Source organism: Castor canadensis, chromosome X (genome assembly GCF_047511655.1).
Source record: "Castor canadensis chromosome X, mCasCan1.hap1v2, whole genome shotgun sequence".
Lineage (NCBI taxonomy): Eukaryota > Metazoa > Chordata > Mammalia > Rodentia > Castoridae > Castor > Castor canadensis.
Genome location: NC_133405.1, coordinates 91,319,968 through 91,334,636, shown reverse-complemented (window position 1 = coordinate 91,334,636; position 14,669 = coordinate 91,319,968). Strand labels below are relative to the sequence as shown.

The following is a 14,669-nucleotide window of genomic DNA, read 5'->3' as shown; positions in this document are numbered from 1 at the left end:
TTTCTGTAGATTTAGTGAGTTCTTGCATTTTCTTTTCACAGGTCTTGAGTTGTATAACTAATAGGTCTTCGGTTTTTCCTTTAATTACCATTTCACCTTCGAGTTCTGAGATTCTGTCTTCTGTTTGTTCTATTCTGCTGGATTGGCCTTCCATTTTGTTTTAAAGTTCTGTTTCGGTCTTTTTCCTGAGGTTTTCCATATCCTGGGTGGTTTCCTCTTTAATGTCTATTTTTGTCCTGAGTTCATTTATTTCTTTATTAATCATGTTCTTTGTTTCACTTTGGTGTTTATACAGTGCCTCTATGGTTTCTTTTATTTCTTCTTGTGCTTTTTCAAATTCTCTACTTTTGTTGTCTTCGAATTTCTTGAGTGTCTCCTGTACATTTTGTTTGACCATATCCAGTATCATCTCTATAAAATTCTAATTGATTACCTGTAGTATTTCTTCTTTTAGATTGTTCTTGTGGGCTTCATTGGGTTCTTTGGCATACTTTATCTTCATTTTTTTGGAGTCTGGATCTGAGTATCTGTTTTTTCATTTCCCTCTGGTTCCTGTACTAATTTTTTGCTGTGAGGAAACTGGTCCCTGTTTTTTCTGTCTTCCCATCATTGCCTGTGGTGTTGTTATTGTCCCTGTACTCTGTGCAATTAAGTATTTTCTAGCTTGTAATAATAACAATGGTGATATTTAGAATGGAAGGGTGAGAGGAGATGGAAAGCAAAGAAGTTAAAGAAAAAGGGAAAAACTAATAAACAAGTAGAAAAAAAGAAAACCAACCAACAAACAAAAAAGTTTCAAAGATATAAAGAGGGAGAGATAGTGTACTAATCAAGAGTAAGCTGAACAGGCATTAGAGAGACAGAAAGTGGATTGAAACAAAAAATATATATAAATAAATGAAAAAAATCTTCAAGTTCAAATGCAATAAAGTTTCAGTCTTAATAATTTTGGTGTTAGTTCCTCAGCCTCCAATCCTGGAGATGGTGTCTCTTAAGTAGTTCTTTCATTGTCTCATCAAAGGGGAAAAAATCTAAAACAAAACAACACAAAACAAACAAACAAAAAAACCCCACAAAGTGTCCCAAGTTCAAATGCATTACAGTTTCAGTAAGTTTTCAGCATGCAGGTGTAGTTCAGTTGTTGTCTCATGAAAGGTAGAGAGAAAAAAAGAAAAAAAAAAGGAGTCTGGAGACAGTTCTCTGAATGGCTGAGACTGTGGATCACATGCCTGCAGCTGTCAGCTTGCTGTTGCTGAAGGCTTTATTTATGCAGATCTCAGGAGTGAGCTTAACACTCACCTAGCCCCTCAGGCTTTGTTTACTTAGAGTTCTCCTGGTTGCGACCGGACCGCCACTGCTACAAGCTTTCCCCTTTCCAAGCACACTGGGGGAGGTGACACTGCACCAGCTTTCTCAGGCCTGCATGTTTATTTACAGTTCACATTGGAAGTGGGTCTCCCCCCCCCCGCTCCTATAGAGTTTTCCTCCCACCACCACTTTTAGAAGCTTTCCTGCTCCTGGTTGGTGGGCATGTGCCACTGCTCCTGCCTTCTCCAGCCGGCTTGTTTATTTACAGCTCACATGGGAAGTTGGTCTTCCCCCCTCTCCTGTGGAGTTTTCCTCCCACCGCTGCTTTTACAAGCTTTCCCGCTCCTGGTTGCTGGGCATGTGCTGCCGCTCCTGCCTTCTCCAGCAGGCTTGTTGTGAGGATTTCCCCTCCCCCTCTCTTCGGCACTCAGGGCGCCCTTTCCTCTTTGCTCCATGTCTTTTTTGTTGTTATTGCTTATTATTCAGTTATTTTTTTTTCTTTTTTCCCTGGGTAGGGGTCAGTCTGTCCAGGGGGCTATGCTGGTCTGGCCCAGGATTGTCTGTGGGAGTACCGCGTACCACTTAGCTCACCTTGTGGTCCGCGTCTCCCCAAGACGTCTGGGTGCTGCCGTCTGGCGGCGGTGCGGGAGCCCTCCTGGTTTCTCCGTTCAATGTGAAGTGGAAATGCTATGTGCAGGCTGGAGGTGTGGAGGAGTCAAAGTTTTGCCTCTTCTCGGTGGTTTGTCCTGTAAGGTGTTATCTCCAGCGTCTCTCCAAGATTTTACTTTAGGAGGCACGCTTTCTGCTTCCTCCCTCTAGCCGCCATCTTGGAATCTCCTCAGCATCATTTTATATGTAATCTCTTGATACCTGAAATTTTAATCAAACTAACAGTGGCGGTATCCTCTCATGTCCAAGGACACGTTCCAATATTATTACATTTGATGGCCTCATAGAATTAAAAAAACACTGATTTTCCAAAACCAGCCTCCTCAAATAGACATTTGTTTTTCATTCAGCCTTTTGTTATTTTAATGTTTTAAAGGAGAAAAGTACAAACAAATGTCTTCAGTGTTGTGCTACTTGAGTTTACTCTTTCCATGTGTCCTTTCTGGCTGAGTTTCCTGTGTACTTGGGTTTCACTGCATGGTCATAAAATACTCACTGACTTGTTTAATGTAGTTTACCAGTTTGACAAATTAAAGAACAAATCAACTAACTAGGTATGCTTCATGTATATGAAAAATAACATAGGCATGCCATCACACAAAAGGTTACCACACTTCAACCCCAACGTCTTATTTTCGCCTAGAATGTTTTCTCATTTTCCATTGTTCTTAAAGAAGCTTTGAATGAATGCAGACTATTTTCCATATTTGTTCTGAGGACAGGATTAAGGGTTGGGGTGACCTGCACAATTCTTAGTTCAAGAGCACTATGTTTTGACAGTGAGGTGGCATGCAGCATCCTTAATGGATGACTTTTTCTTATGGCACTGTGGACAGATACTATGTGTGCTCTGACTTTTTCTTTCTTTTGAGACAGGGTCTCACTAGATAGCCCAGGCTAGCCCAAAACTTGCAATCCTCCCACTTCGGCCTCCCGAGTCCAGGGATTATAGCTGTGTGCCACCATGTCCAGCTATAGTTCTGTGAATTTGGGTAAACCCAGTCATGTAACCACTACAGTGAAGATTTCATATCAAAGTTCTGTCTCCTTTGCAATAAGCCCCTTCCTGAACTCTTCCCCCTAATCATTGATATATTTTTAGTCTCTGTAGGTTTGCCTTTGACCCTAGATTCCTTCAATTGGCATAATAAATTCAAAGACACATCTCACATGTGTCATTAGTTCTTTCATTTTTATTGCTGACCAGTATTATATCGTGTAGGCTCACATTGTTTATCCACTCACTGGTTCAAACGCACTTAGATTGTGTCCAGATTTTGTTGATTAAAAATATATCTGCTAGGGGATGGAGATTCTGCTCAGTGGTAGAGCACTTGCCCAGCATATACAAGGTCCAGGGATCCATATCCAACACTATATATATATAGCTACTATGCAAATTTTCATTTTTAGGTTTTTGAGTTTGTATAATTTTCATTTCACCAGAGTAAATATAACTGAGAGCAGCATTGCAAGGCTGTATGGTAGTACAAGCTTAACTTCACAAACAACTGGAAAACCATCGCTAAGGGGCCTGTGCTACTTTTGCACTCCTACCTATGATAGCAGAGGTCCAGTTGCTCCATGTACACATCAACACTTGGTATTATCAGGTGCCCTGGCTCCCGTTCTAACAGGTGTATAATGGTAACTCACTGTAGTATTAATTTGAAGTTCCTATATGCATGACTAAGGATGTTGTGCAACGTTTTATGTATTTATTTGCCATTTGCATATCTTCTTTGATGAGTACCTATCCTCTGACCCACTTTTTAGTTTTGATAGTTTTTATATTCTCAATACAAGTTCTTTGACAGATATTTGATTTGCAAGTATTTTCTTCCATTCTGTGGCTTCAATCTCTTTAAACATGTCTTTTGAATTTTGGTGTTATCTCTATGAAGTATTTGCCTAACTCAAGGTTTAAAAGATTTTCTCCCAGATTTTCCTCCAGAAATACAGGTTTTGATTTCAGGTTTAGGTCTACGATCCATGTTGAGTTAATTTTATGTATGGTGAAGGTACTTAGTGTGGCTTTATTTTTGAATATCCAATTGTTTCAGAACCATTTTTTGAAATAGGAACTCCAATTTTCCACTGAATTGCCTGTGCAATTTTGTTGAAGACAATTTTTGTTTTTGTTTTTGTTGTTACAGTACCGGGGCTTGAACTCACGGTTTGCACCTTGAGCCACTCCACCAGCACTTTTCTGTGATGGGTTTTTTCGAGATAGGGTCTCATGAACCATTTGCCCTGGCTGGCTTCAAACCGTGATCCCCCTGATCTCTGCCTCCTGAGTAGCTAGGATTACAGGTGTGAGCCACCAGCACCTGGCCTAAAACAATTTTTTATCGTGCTAGGGATCAAACTTGGGAAGCTGCCCAAACGACAGCACCGGGGTTCTCCTTCTCCCAAACACTAATATATTTGTACAGAAAACTCCTACTTAGACAAAGGGAATAAAAAGAACTTGGGTGTCATTTCTATAGTGATATGAGATAATCTCCAAATTAAATTATTAGATAGGAAAAACAAGATGTAGTGTAGTGAGTATAATATGCTACCGTCTGCATATAAAAGGGGGAAAGGATAAGTACCCCATTGAAGCATAAACTATGTCTGGAAAGAGACACAAGAAGCTGGTGTAACCCAGATTACCTCAGAGAAGGAAAGCGGTCAGTGGGTGGCTGGGGAGATGAAACCAGGAGTGAGACATCTGTGTATCCTTTCACAGTTTTTGAAGATTGTACTATGTAGATATACTACCTTTTCATAAAATAAAATGTTAAGAAGCATACTTTATTCTATATTACAATGAAGTAAGAGTCTAGATATAGGATTTCATAATTAATTTACACATGCTCAATGTGGAGGGTTTTTTTGAGTGAATACATTGAATAGATGGGCAGACAGAACAGATATTCAATCAAGTCTTAAGGCACATTGGCATTATTTTCTTGCTTGTCAAATAAAATGATTCTCAGGTCACCTAAACCTAAAATAATTGAGACTGGAACACATTTCTTACTTAGGATGCACACTGATATCTGTGCAAAGATCCTGTATTAAAGCCCACCAATATCGTTCCATATCCACAGGGAGTTTGAGTTACTCTCCCCCAAAGTGACACTACTGCTGGTGACACATTTTTCAAAGTGAGAGACAAAAATCAAGGCCCACAGTCTGAATAGCCACAGCCAAGAACTATATGCACATATGCTGCAGGACAAGAGGTCCTGCTTGTGAATTACTGCATATGTGGTCCTCATAGGCCATCTCTGGTGGAAGTGAGCAACCCAAGCTGTACAAAATGTGGGAATAGACAGGATTTCCATTTACCAAAACAGGTGGGTGAGTTAGATCTGAAACCGTGTCTGTGCCCTTCCAGGTCTTCTTTTTGTCTCTGGATTACCCTGCAAGAAAGTGAGTCATGGGCTCCCTCTGTTTTTTAGATGAACTCTGTAAGCCAGACATGTCCCATTCAGTTGCTTTTCAGGGAAAGGAAATGTGGGGATGACTGCATGCTCCTGGTGCAGTGTTCAGGGAGGATACCCAAAGGAACTAGAAATAGCCATTTGATCTTCCTACAGATAGACACTCTTTCTGGGGTATCAGGGCCATTAAAGGTTAGTCCTCTATTTTATCAGCTTTGTAAGCTTGAAGTTTCATATATTAAGTAATGAATGGCATCTATTATGAGTAGATGTCACAGTAGATCATTTCACATATAATAAACCTATTAATGTACAAAGTATGAAATACTTGCAACAGAACATTAACTAATATTGAACTCACCTTAGAAGGACTGCTACCATTGCTTTTTAGGTGAAGATCTATTTTTATATGAGATGTAAAAGGGAAACTGAAATTTTATACTTCTATTATTGGAAAGTGATGATAATGCCATCATCTTCCTAAAGACTTTAAAAGATATGATTACCTGAGAATAAAATGTGTTTCACATTTTAAAAATAGGTTCCTAAAGGTAAGATCCATCCATTTGCAATATAGATGGAAAGATTCTTGAAATCTAATCTAACTACTCTGTAACCTGTATTTTTGTGACCAAACATAATAACTGATAATATTACAGACATAATTTATTGCCCCCAAAACATCACAGTACAGTGGGGTGGGGGCTGAGATCACACTATTTCCCATGGATCTTGAGACTCCTGTTTCTTGGGGAACACATGGCAACCTGATGGGCCACAAGTGGGCAAGTGGAGGTAAGTGAGTCACAAACCCAGACAGGAAGGGATGAGGATGAATTGCAGGACGAGAATGGGCTGGAATTAGTACAGGAGAAAGAGGAGGGTAATGAAGGAGTAAGTACAGGTAAATGGGGCAATGAGAGGGCAGAGTATGGTGAAAAGGGAACAGGAAGGGAAATGGGCGGGGGAGGGGGGAATATCCAGTGGAGTGAGTACTAGAGAACAGTCGAAAGTCCCCTAGGCCAGCCCTGGGTCCCACCTCCCACATCATTTATGCCAGCTGTCTCATTGCTTTAGCTAAAACTTCGCAACTAAAATTATGATCCCTCTTCAGCCTTTTCCCTAGAGCATTCAAGACTACTCAAGATCCCTATGATCAGGCCTGTGAACGATAGCTGCCCTATAACCACCCAGATCAATACTGGCCTTCAAAAATTTAACCAATTATTTCATTGTATTTTCTGATTTATTTATGTAAAATCACCAAACTAGGAATTATGATTCCTTCTCACCTTCATCTTGTGGAGCCTGTTAATGTGTGAGGTCCCAGAAGAGAAAGGCTTGCAGACCAAATTAAAGTGCTCGAATAACATGGTTTATTAAGTCAACCTAAAAACACAAAATATTTAAAAAACTAAAAACCATCAAGAAGCAGAGGATAACACACTTGGGATAGGGTGCAAACAGGGTGAAGAACCACATTTCCAGATTCTGCTGTTAGGCAATGGTCACAGACCCTGCCTCTGCCTCTCTCTCTGTCTGTCTCTGTTGCATCAGCCTCACTAAGTTGAGGATGAGAACCAAGGCTTGAATAAGAGACCCAAAACGACTGAAAGTGCACACAACCCATGACATATCCTGCTTCCCTCAGCTTTTGCTCACTAAATTTAGCCTCCTGAGAGTGACAGCTTTTTTTTTTTCTGTGTTCAATGAGAGGATACTGATTGCCAATGTAGGCATAATATAGTTCGGGTGGTAGGATATCTTATGACTTGGTCTTCCTGTCCCTTTCTATGTATAAGCAATACTCTTGTTTGTTCCATTACATATCCCATTTATTCTATTTATCTGCAGCATGCCTTACTACTGACTTACTTGCTTGGGGCTGGTGGAGTGGCTCAAGTGGTAGAGTCCTGCCTAGCAAGTATGAGGACATGAGTTCAAACCCCAGTATTGCCAAAAACAAACAAACAAAAAACAAAATAACTATAATCTAACTTTCTTGTTAACTGTATTTAAGACATTTTGTGAATTATGCCCATTTTAAAAGCCACTTGCTTATTTCTTATCTATCCTGCACACAGGGTGAGTTTTCTTCATATCTCCTAAGCGCCTAGCTTGCGTGCTACGTTTAGCACTTCTTACAAGTTTTGTCCATCATGTTTGTTTGCACACGCCTCGAGGACAAACCATGAAGAAAAATCAAAGCTATTTCTTTGAAAAGACTAATAAAAGCCAGGGATTCTTAGCTAAGTGAGGGGAGAAAAAAAGAAAACACAAATTCTCAAATGTCCTTGATATAGTGGGCTTCCACTACAGTGTAAACATTTAAACGATAGTGGTGAAAATATGAAAAAGTAATGCCAATGAATTTGAAAATGTAGTCAATGTAACAAGGGAGAAAAATACAATGATATCTATAGTTACAAAAAATAGATTTGATAAAATTTGACGTCCATTTACAATTATAAAGTCTTATTATCCAGATTTTTTTTTGGCGGTACTAAGGTTTGAACTCAGGGTTTCATGCTTGCTAAGCAGGCATTCTACAGCTTGACCAACACCACCAGTCCTACAATATAAATTCTCAGCAAACCAGCAATAAATAAAGTGCCAGGCTCCATATCCTGAGGCTGAAGACAGCAAAGAATGGAGGGAGATGTGTGGAGATGCCCTGTGGCTTGCATATGTGAGAACCACCAGAGGCCAACATCCTTTAGGGAAGACATCATGGCAAAGGGTTCAATGTCTTACTCACAAACTGGAATCTTCCTTCTATCCACCACCCAAAGTCACAGGCAAGTGAGCACTAGATTTTTTCCCCTTCTAGCCAAGGCACTTTCTTCCCAAAAGTGAATTATCAGGTCTGGTTTGGGAATCTGACAACCTATAAGACATGACTCAGGATTTCAGAACAACGGCTTTAGGGGCCTATGACAGCTAAAAAAGGGGAAGTTTTATGGGCTATTTCTGTGTTGGCCAGGTCTGTCTGTTCTGCTAGGGAGTTGAGGGAGCAAATGCCTTTCCTGAAGTCCGCAGAGAGGGGGAACACCCCCACCCCAACTCTGCCAGCATTGCAGAGGCAAGAAGCTCCCATGTGCCTTTTCATCAGCACCCAGAGCTGACCACTGTGGTTGGAGCCATCACTTGTTGTCACAGGGAATGGTGGCATTGGAGCTTGAGACTAGAGACTTTACCTGGCAGTAGTGGCAGCCCCCGACCCTGCTCAGAGGACTGTGTAGAAAGAGGGCATATGGAGACTCACAGCCACCTGTTCTCTGGGAATTTGGGAGTCATGACTATTATGTGTAGCATTTGAAAAACACCTTCTGCAGGGCGCAGCTGGCTCACACCTGCAATCCTCGCTACTCAGGAGGATGGTGGCTTGAAGCCAGCCTGGGCAAATAGTTCGCGAGACCCTATCTCAAAAATACCCATCACAAAAACGCGCTGGCAGAGTGGCTCAAGGTGAAGGCCCTGAGTTCAAGTCCCAGTACTGCCAAAAAGAAATATACTTTCCTTCCTCATCTCCCAGTGCTACTGATCCTGCAACAACACAGGATGGCTCCACCTGAAACAGTCAGTCTTGAGTGATGAGGAAAAGATATATAGGAACTTCTTTCTTCTCCCTTGTACACAAAAGGGATGCCTGCACCTCACCTGGTTTTTGTTAACACTTTGAAGAAACAAAAATCTTAGAGACACTCCTGCTTTTGGTGAGGATACAACAGCTTTTAGCAGGCTAATGCTCCCAGTGAGAACAACTCAAAAAGGGGTGAAAGACAAAAATATTTGTTGGTATCAGAAAGCTGCTGAGGCACCTGAGATTTGAGAGGCCAAGGCACCAAATAATTAAAACACCAAGGTTGCTAGGTGTGGTGGTGCACACCAGCACTTGGGAGGTTGAAACAGGAAGATTCCAATTTCTGGACCAGCCTGGGCTACAAAGCAAGACCCTATCTCAGAAAACAACAACAACAACAAAAAAACAAAAAACAAAAATCTGAGGTTGTCAGAGCAGATGACCAAGACTGACAACAGCATGTGCTACCCGGAAGAGTCAAGGCTGTCCTCAGTGCTGCCCTTAGATTCCACAAGTGGCGGCCACTCTCAAGGTTTCTAAGCTCTCTCCAGTGCCTGACACTAGCTGGGGCCAAGGCCATGCAGACAGGTCCCTGGCCAGGTTCTATTCTTGCGAGAAGAAAGCCCTTGCTGCATGGTGCCACGTTACTTTCAGGGGATCCCGTGAAATTACACTGGCAGAGTGCTGCTGACATGCTCATGTGGAGTGATGCTCATACTGAAGACAGGATGTATTCTGGACTTAGTATAAGGCTCCGCCACCAACCCTTGGGCTCGGGCTACATGTTTGGGCCTGTGTACCACCTCCTCTGCCAGGGCTCTGACTGTAGTATTGCCTCTGTCTTTAGCATCTAAGGAGAGCAGAGCACCTTTATTATGAGTATGCAAAAAAGTAGGGAGCAAGGATGGAAAATGACATACATAATACAAAGATGAATCCAAGGAAGTATGTGTGTCTATACTAGCCTGAGAGAACCTTAGTCAGCTTGGCCTGCTATAACAGAATACAGTAGTTCCCCCTCATCCATGGTTTTGCTTTCTACTATTTCAGTTACTTGTGTTCAGCTGTGGCCTGAAAATATTAAACTGAAAATACCCCCCAAAAACCACTTGATGAGTTTTAAATTGTGCACCATTCTGAGTAGCATGACGAAGTCTCACTCAGTCCCATGAATAATCCCTTTATATATCATATCTTCACTGCATCCACTACTTGCCTGTTGGACACATAGTAGCCATCCCAGTTATCAGATCAGCTGTCACAGTATTGCAATCCTTGTGTTCAAGTAGCCCTTATTTTACTTAATAATGGCCCCCAAATGTAAGAGTAGTGATGCTGGCAGTTCAGATATGTCAAAGGAAAGCCATACAGTACTTCCTTTATGTGAAAAGCTGGAAGTTCTTGACAAGAAAAATAAACCATTATTAGGTCGAGGTTGCTAAGAAATTCCTGCTAGTGTTACTGCAAAAGCCATGGCTACAATGCTTTATAAGTGCTTACAGAGGATGGATGGACAAGGCAGTAAATCATAGGGTTTGCTACTTTCTGTGGTTTTAGCTAATGAGTGGGTCCGGGAACTCATTCCCTGGAGATAAGGGGCACTATTGTGTCATAGACCGGGTGGCTTAAACTATAAACATTTATCGCTCACAGCGCTAGAGACTGGAAAGTCTGAGGTCAAAACACCAGCAGATCTGATGTCTGGAAAGGGCTGGCTTCTTGGTGTGCAGATGGTGTCTTCTTCTTGTGTCTGCAACTGGGCAAACAGAACCAGCTCAGTTCCAGCATCTTTCTCTTCTTAAAAGGACACTAATAGCATCATGGTGGTTCTACCATCATGACCTCATCCAATCCAAATTATTACATAAAACTCCCATACCCTAATACCATCCAGTTAGGGGACAGGGTTTCAACATACCAATTTGGGGAGCAGGCAGATAACACAAACATGTAGCCTGCAACAGTAGCCAAGTATTTTTCTCTACATTTTTAGTTTGTTGAAAAAATGTCATAATTTTGAAAAGTAAAATAAAAATTAGGCCAATGCTAAGAAAATGAGTGGATATAAAATATGAAGGCAAAATATTAAGGAGGACAAAAGATATTTCATATTAATAAAAAGAAAAGACATAATGGAACTGCATGTTTATGCACCTAAAAACATAAAGTCCACAAAGCTCTTAAAAATAATAGGTAAGTGCAGTGGCTCAAGCCATTAGCTACTTGGAGACAAAGATCAGGAGGATTGCAGTTTGAGGTCAGCTGGGCAAAAAGTTCATGGGAACCCATCTCAATCAGTGGCTGAGTATGGTGGTACATGCCTGTCATTCCAGTTTCATAGGGAAGCACAGATAAGAGGATCACAGTCCAGGCCACCCTGGGCATAAAACAAGACCCTATCTCAAAAATAACCAGAGGCACAGTGGCTCAAATGCTAGAGTGCCTGCCTAGCGAGCACAAGGCCCTGAATTCAACCCCCAGTACTGCCAAAACCAAAAACAGTGATGAATCTTCTATCTGATATTGGCTTCTTAAATTTAGAAATTAACAGTCCTGCTTTAGAGCAACCAGACAAAATGTAATGACTCAGCTGAATAATACAACTATTAAGCCTGATTGCGTGTGTGTGTACGGATATAGGTGTACATACACATATTTAAAGCCAATGATGAACACACGAAAGAAACATTTTCAATATAGATGATTGAATAGAAGATCACAAAGGAAGTCCCAACAAACCACAGGGATATTTTGTCTAGGCACAATGTAATGCAATCAGAAATAGAAAAATCTGGCTCTCCTAAGATATTCTGTCAAGGAAAAAAATAAATTATAAACCTATTAGAAATGTACAATCATTACACATTAAATGTAGAAATATGTAGAATGTAGCCAAAACATTTAAATTAAAAGGAAAGTCTACATATTTAAATGCAAAATTATCTTAAGTGGAATTCAGAGAGAAATAAACCAAACATCTAGCACAACAGCAGAATAATGTAAAAACTAGTAATAAGAATAAAATGAGATATTAACAACTAAGAACAAAATGTTAGATTCCATTAACAAAATCACTAGGAAAAAAGTATACGGGCCAAAGGCATCTGATTAAAAATAAAAGAAATAACATCAGGATTAAGAAAGGGAATATTACTACACATACGAGAGTGATTTTAAGTAAATAAGAATCTACATAAGGTTTCCAGTTCAAAAGGTAAATTGGCAGCCAAGTGCCAGTGGCTCATGCCTGTAATCCTACCTAATTAGGAGGCTCAGATTGGGAGGATCACAGTTCTAGGCCAGCTCTGGCACAAAGGCTTGTGATACACCATCTCATTGAGGGGGAAAAAAAAGCTTGGTGGCATGTGCATGTTATCCCAGCTACAGCGGGAAACCTAAAATAGGAGAATTGAGGTTTAGACCCTCTCTCAAAAATAACCAGAGATGAAAGTGCTGGAGGAGTGGCTCAAGTGGTAAAAGCACCTGCCTAGCAAGTGCAAAGCCCTGAGTTCAAATACAAGTACCACCAAAAAAGTAAATTGCCCACAAGCAATTAACCTTCCCCCTCATAAGATATAAGTACCCTGTCATTAAAATAATATTAAAAAAAATTAGAAATCCACCAGAATGAAGGGAATAGGAGAGGCATTTCCATTCATGGTAAAAACTTAGCAAAGTAGAACTAGATGAGAGCTTCCTTGATCTAACAAAGGGCATCTACATAAAATCTACAACAGACACGGTAGTCCATGGTGAACAAGCGAGTTCTCTTCTATATCAAGAGCAAAAAGAAAAGCATATCTTCTATCGCAATCATCATTTGTATTCAGGACTGAAACAGATGTCCTAGCCAATGCAATAATCAAGAGAAAAAAGTCAAAGGTGTAAGATGAAATAAAGCCACCATCACTTGCAGATGATATGTTTCTGAATGTTAGATGAACTAAAAGTATCTTTAGATGTGCTTAGAATTTATAAGTAAATTTGGCAAGATCACTGGATAAAGTGTCAATACATAAAACTGTATATATATACAATTGTATTTGTACATATAAGGAAAACAAGAAAATGAAACTGTAAAATGATGCTCCTTACTATAGTATTAAGAAATATAGCTGGGTACTGGTTTGAGAGGCAGAGATCAGAAGGATCATAGTCTGAGGCTAGCCCAGGCAAAAAGTTCACAAGACCCCATCTCCACTAGTAACTGGGTATGGTAGCATGAGCCTGTCATTCCAGCTATGCAGGAAGCATAAATACGATGATCACAGTCCAGGCCACCCAGGGCAAAAAGTAAGACCCTACCTCAAAAATAACCAGAGCAAAAAGGGCTACAGGCATGGTTCAAGAGGTAGAGTGCCTACCTAGCCAGCACAAAGCCCTGCGGTCAAACCCCAGTACCTCCAAGAAAAAAAAATGTAGAAAAATTCCTAGGGATAAATTTACAATATGTACAAGACATCTGTAGAGGAAACAAAACACTACGGAAAGAATGCAAAGACCTCAATAGGACAGTGAAGTATGGGCATGAGGACAGACAAGCAGATAAACAGATCAGAATAAACAATCCAGAAACAGACTTACGTGTAGTTTATCAGTTAATCATCAATAAAGCCCATAATGAAACTCAGCAGGGAAAGAATAGTCTTGGAGTAACAGGTGCTGGAGTAACTGAATAATAAGTTGAAAATACTCTCGATCTCTTCTTCACATAAAAATTAAAGGCTGTTAAAAAAATGGAACAGTTGATTAAGTGTGGAGCCTTGTGCACAAATTAATCAATAGTGCAGGCATCTTTATGGTTGGTTAATTTATAAGCATATTTACAAAATGTGAACTTCCATCAAAAGTATAATATATTTATATAAAAATATGAAAGGCTGCAAAATAAACACGCCAAAGACGGCTCCTGTATATTGACCCTCTGTGGTTTACTTCACGGTAGGATAGGGTCATTAGCTCTAAGCCAGCTGGTGCCAAACTCAAAGTTTTGCCTGTCCAGCTGCCTTAAATATAGCCCAAATATTACTCTTGGTCATTTAGAGCATACTTGCTTTGCATACCCTGCAGAACTGTGCCCAAATTTGGCAAGCTGTACATAAAACAAGCCCACGGACTATAAAAGACCCTGACACAGACTCGCCATGTGGCTGCTGAGCAACAGCAACTAGACATGTAACCTCTAATTACCCTTTCACCCCAAGTTCCGTTGCCCACTTGCCTTTCTGGGTGATGACCCCATGCCACTGTCTTAGGAGGTCTCTGCAGTGAGGGCTTGCTTTCTCATGTGACCTGTCCCAGCACTGCCAAAATCACAGCTTGTTGTATGATACTGATGCCTCATAATCATGTCCTCAAAACCTCAAACTTACTAGGCAGTGCAGTAAGGATGGGATTTGGGCGATGAACTGGTGTGGGGTCTACACAGTTAGTAAGATAATCAATGTCAAATCGATCACGCGAGGCCTTCAGTGGTGGGGCTCAGAATCCGGGATGCCACTGTGACAGTTAGACATGGCATTGCTCTGTGCTGTTACACTCCATATTTTGTGGTCTCCTCATGTGCCTCACCAGACTGGCCAAGTAGACAGCCAACACCAGTACCTAAATTAAATGAAATCACCTCATAAGAACTGACTTCTGTGGCCAGCTGCCCCAGGAAGGAGGTCAGCCAT

At 40.8% G+C, this 14,669-nt stretch overlaps 1 long non-coding RNA gene across 27 annotated transcripts in view; it reads right to left on the bottom strand.

The window, feature by feature from the left end:
* Nucleotides 1-471: 471 nt before the first annotated feature.
* Nucleotides 472-14,669, bottom strand: part of LOC109680997 (uncharacterized) — a 45,306-nt gene continuing 31,108 nt past the window's right edge. For 15 of the 27 annotated variants that reach the window (XR_002211864.2, XR_012444446.1, XR_012444459.1 and 12 more), the window contains 2 exons: nt 13,579-14,598; nt 6,765-10,750 (listed from right to left, as the gene is read on the bottom strand). This is a non-coding gene — a long non-coding RNA (uncharacterized lncRNA). Of the gene's footprint in view, nt 5,391-6,703; nt 10,751-13,578; nt 14,599-14,669 lie in introns of those variants that run through there. The other 12 variants (XR_012444440.1, XR_012444441.1, XR_012444449.1 and 9 more) reach the window with 4 other exon arrangements.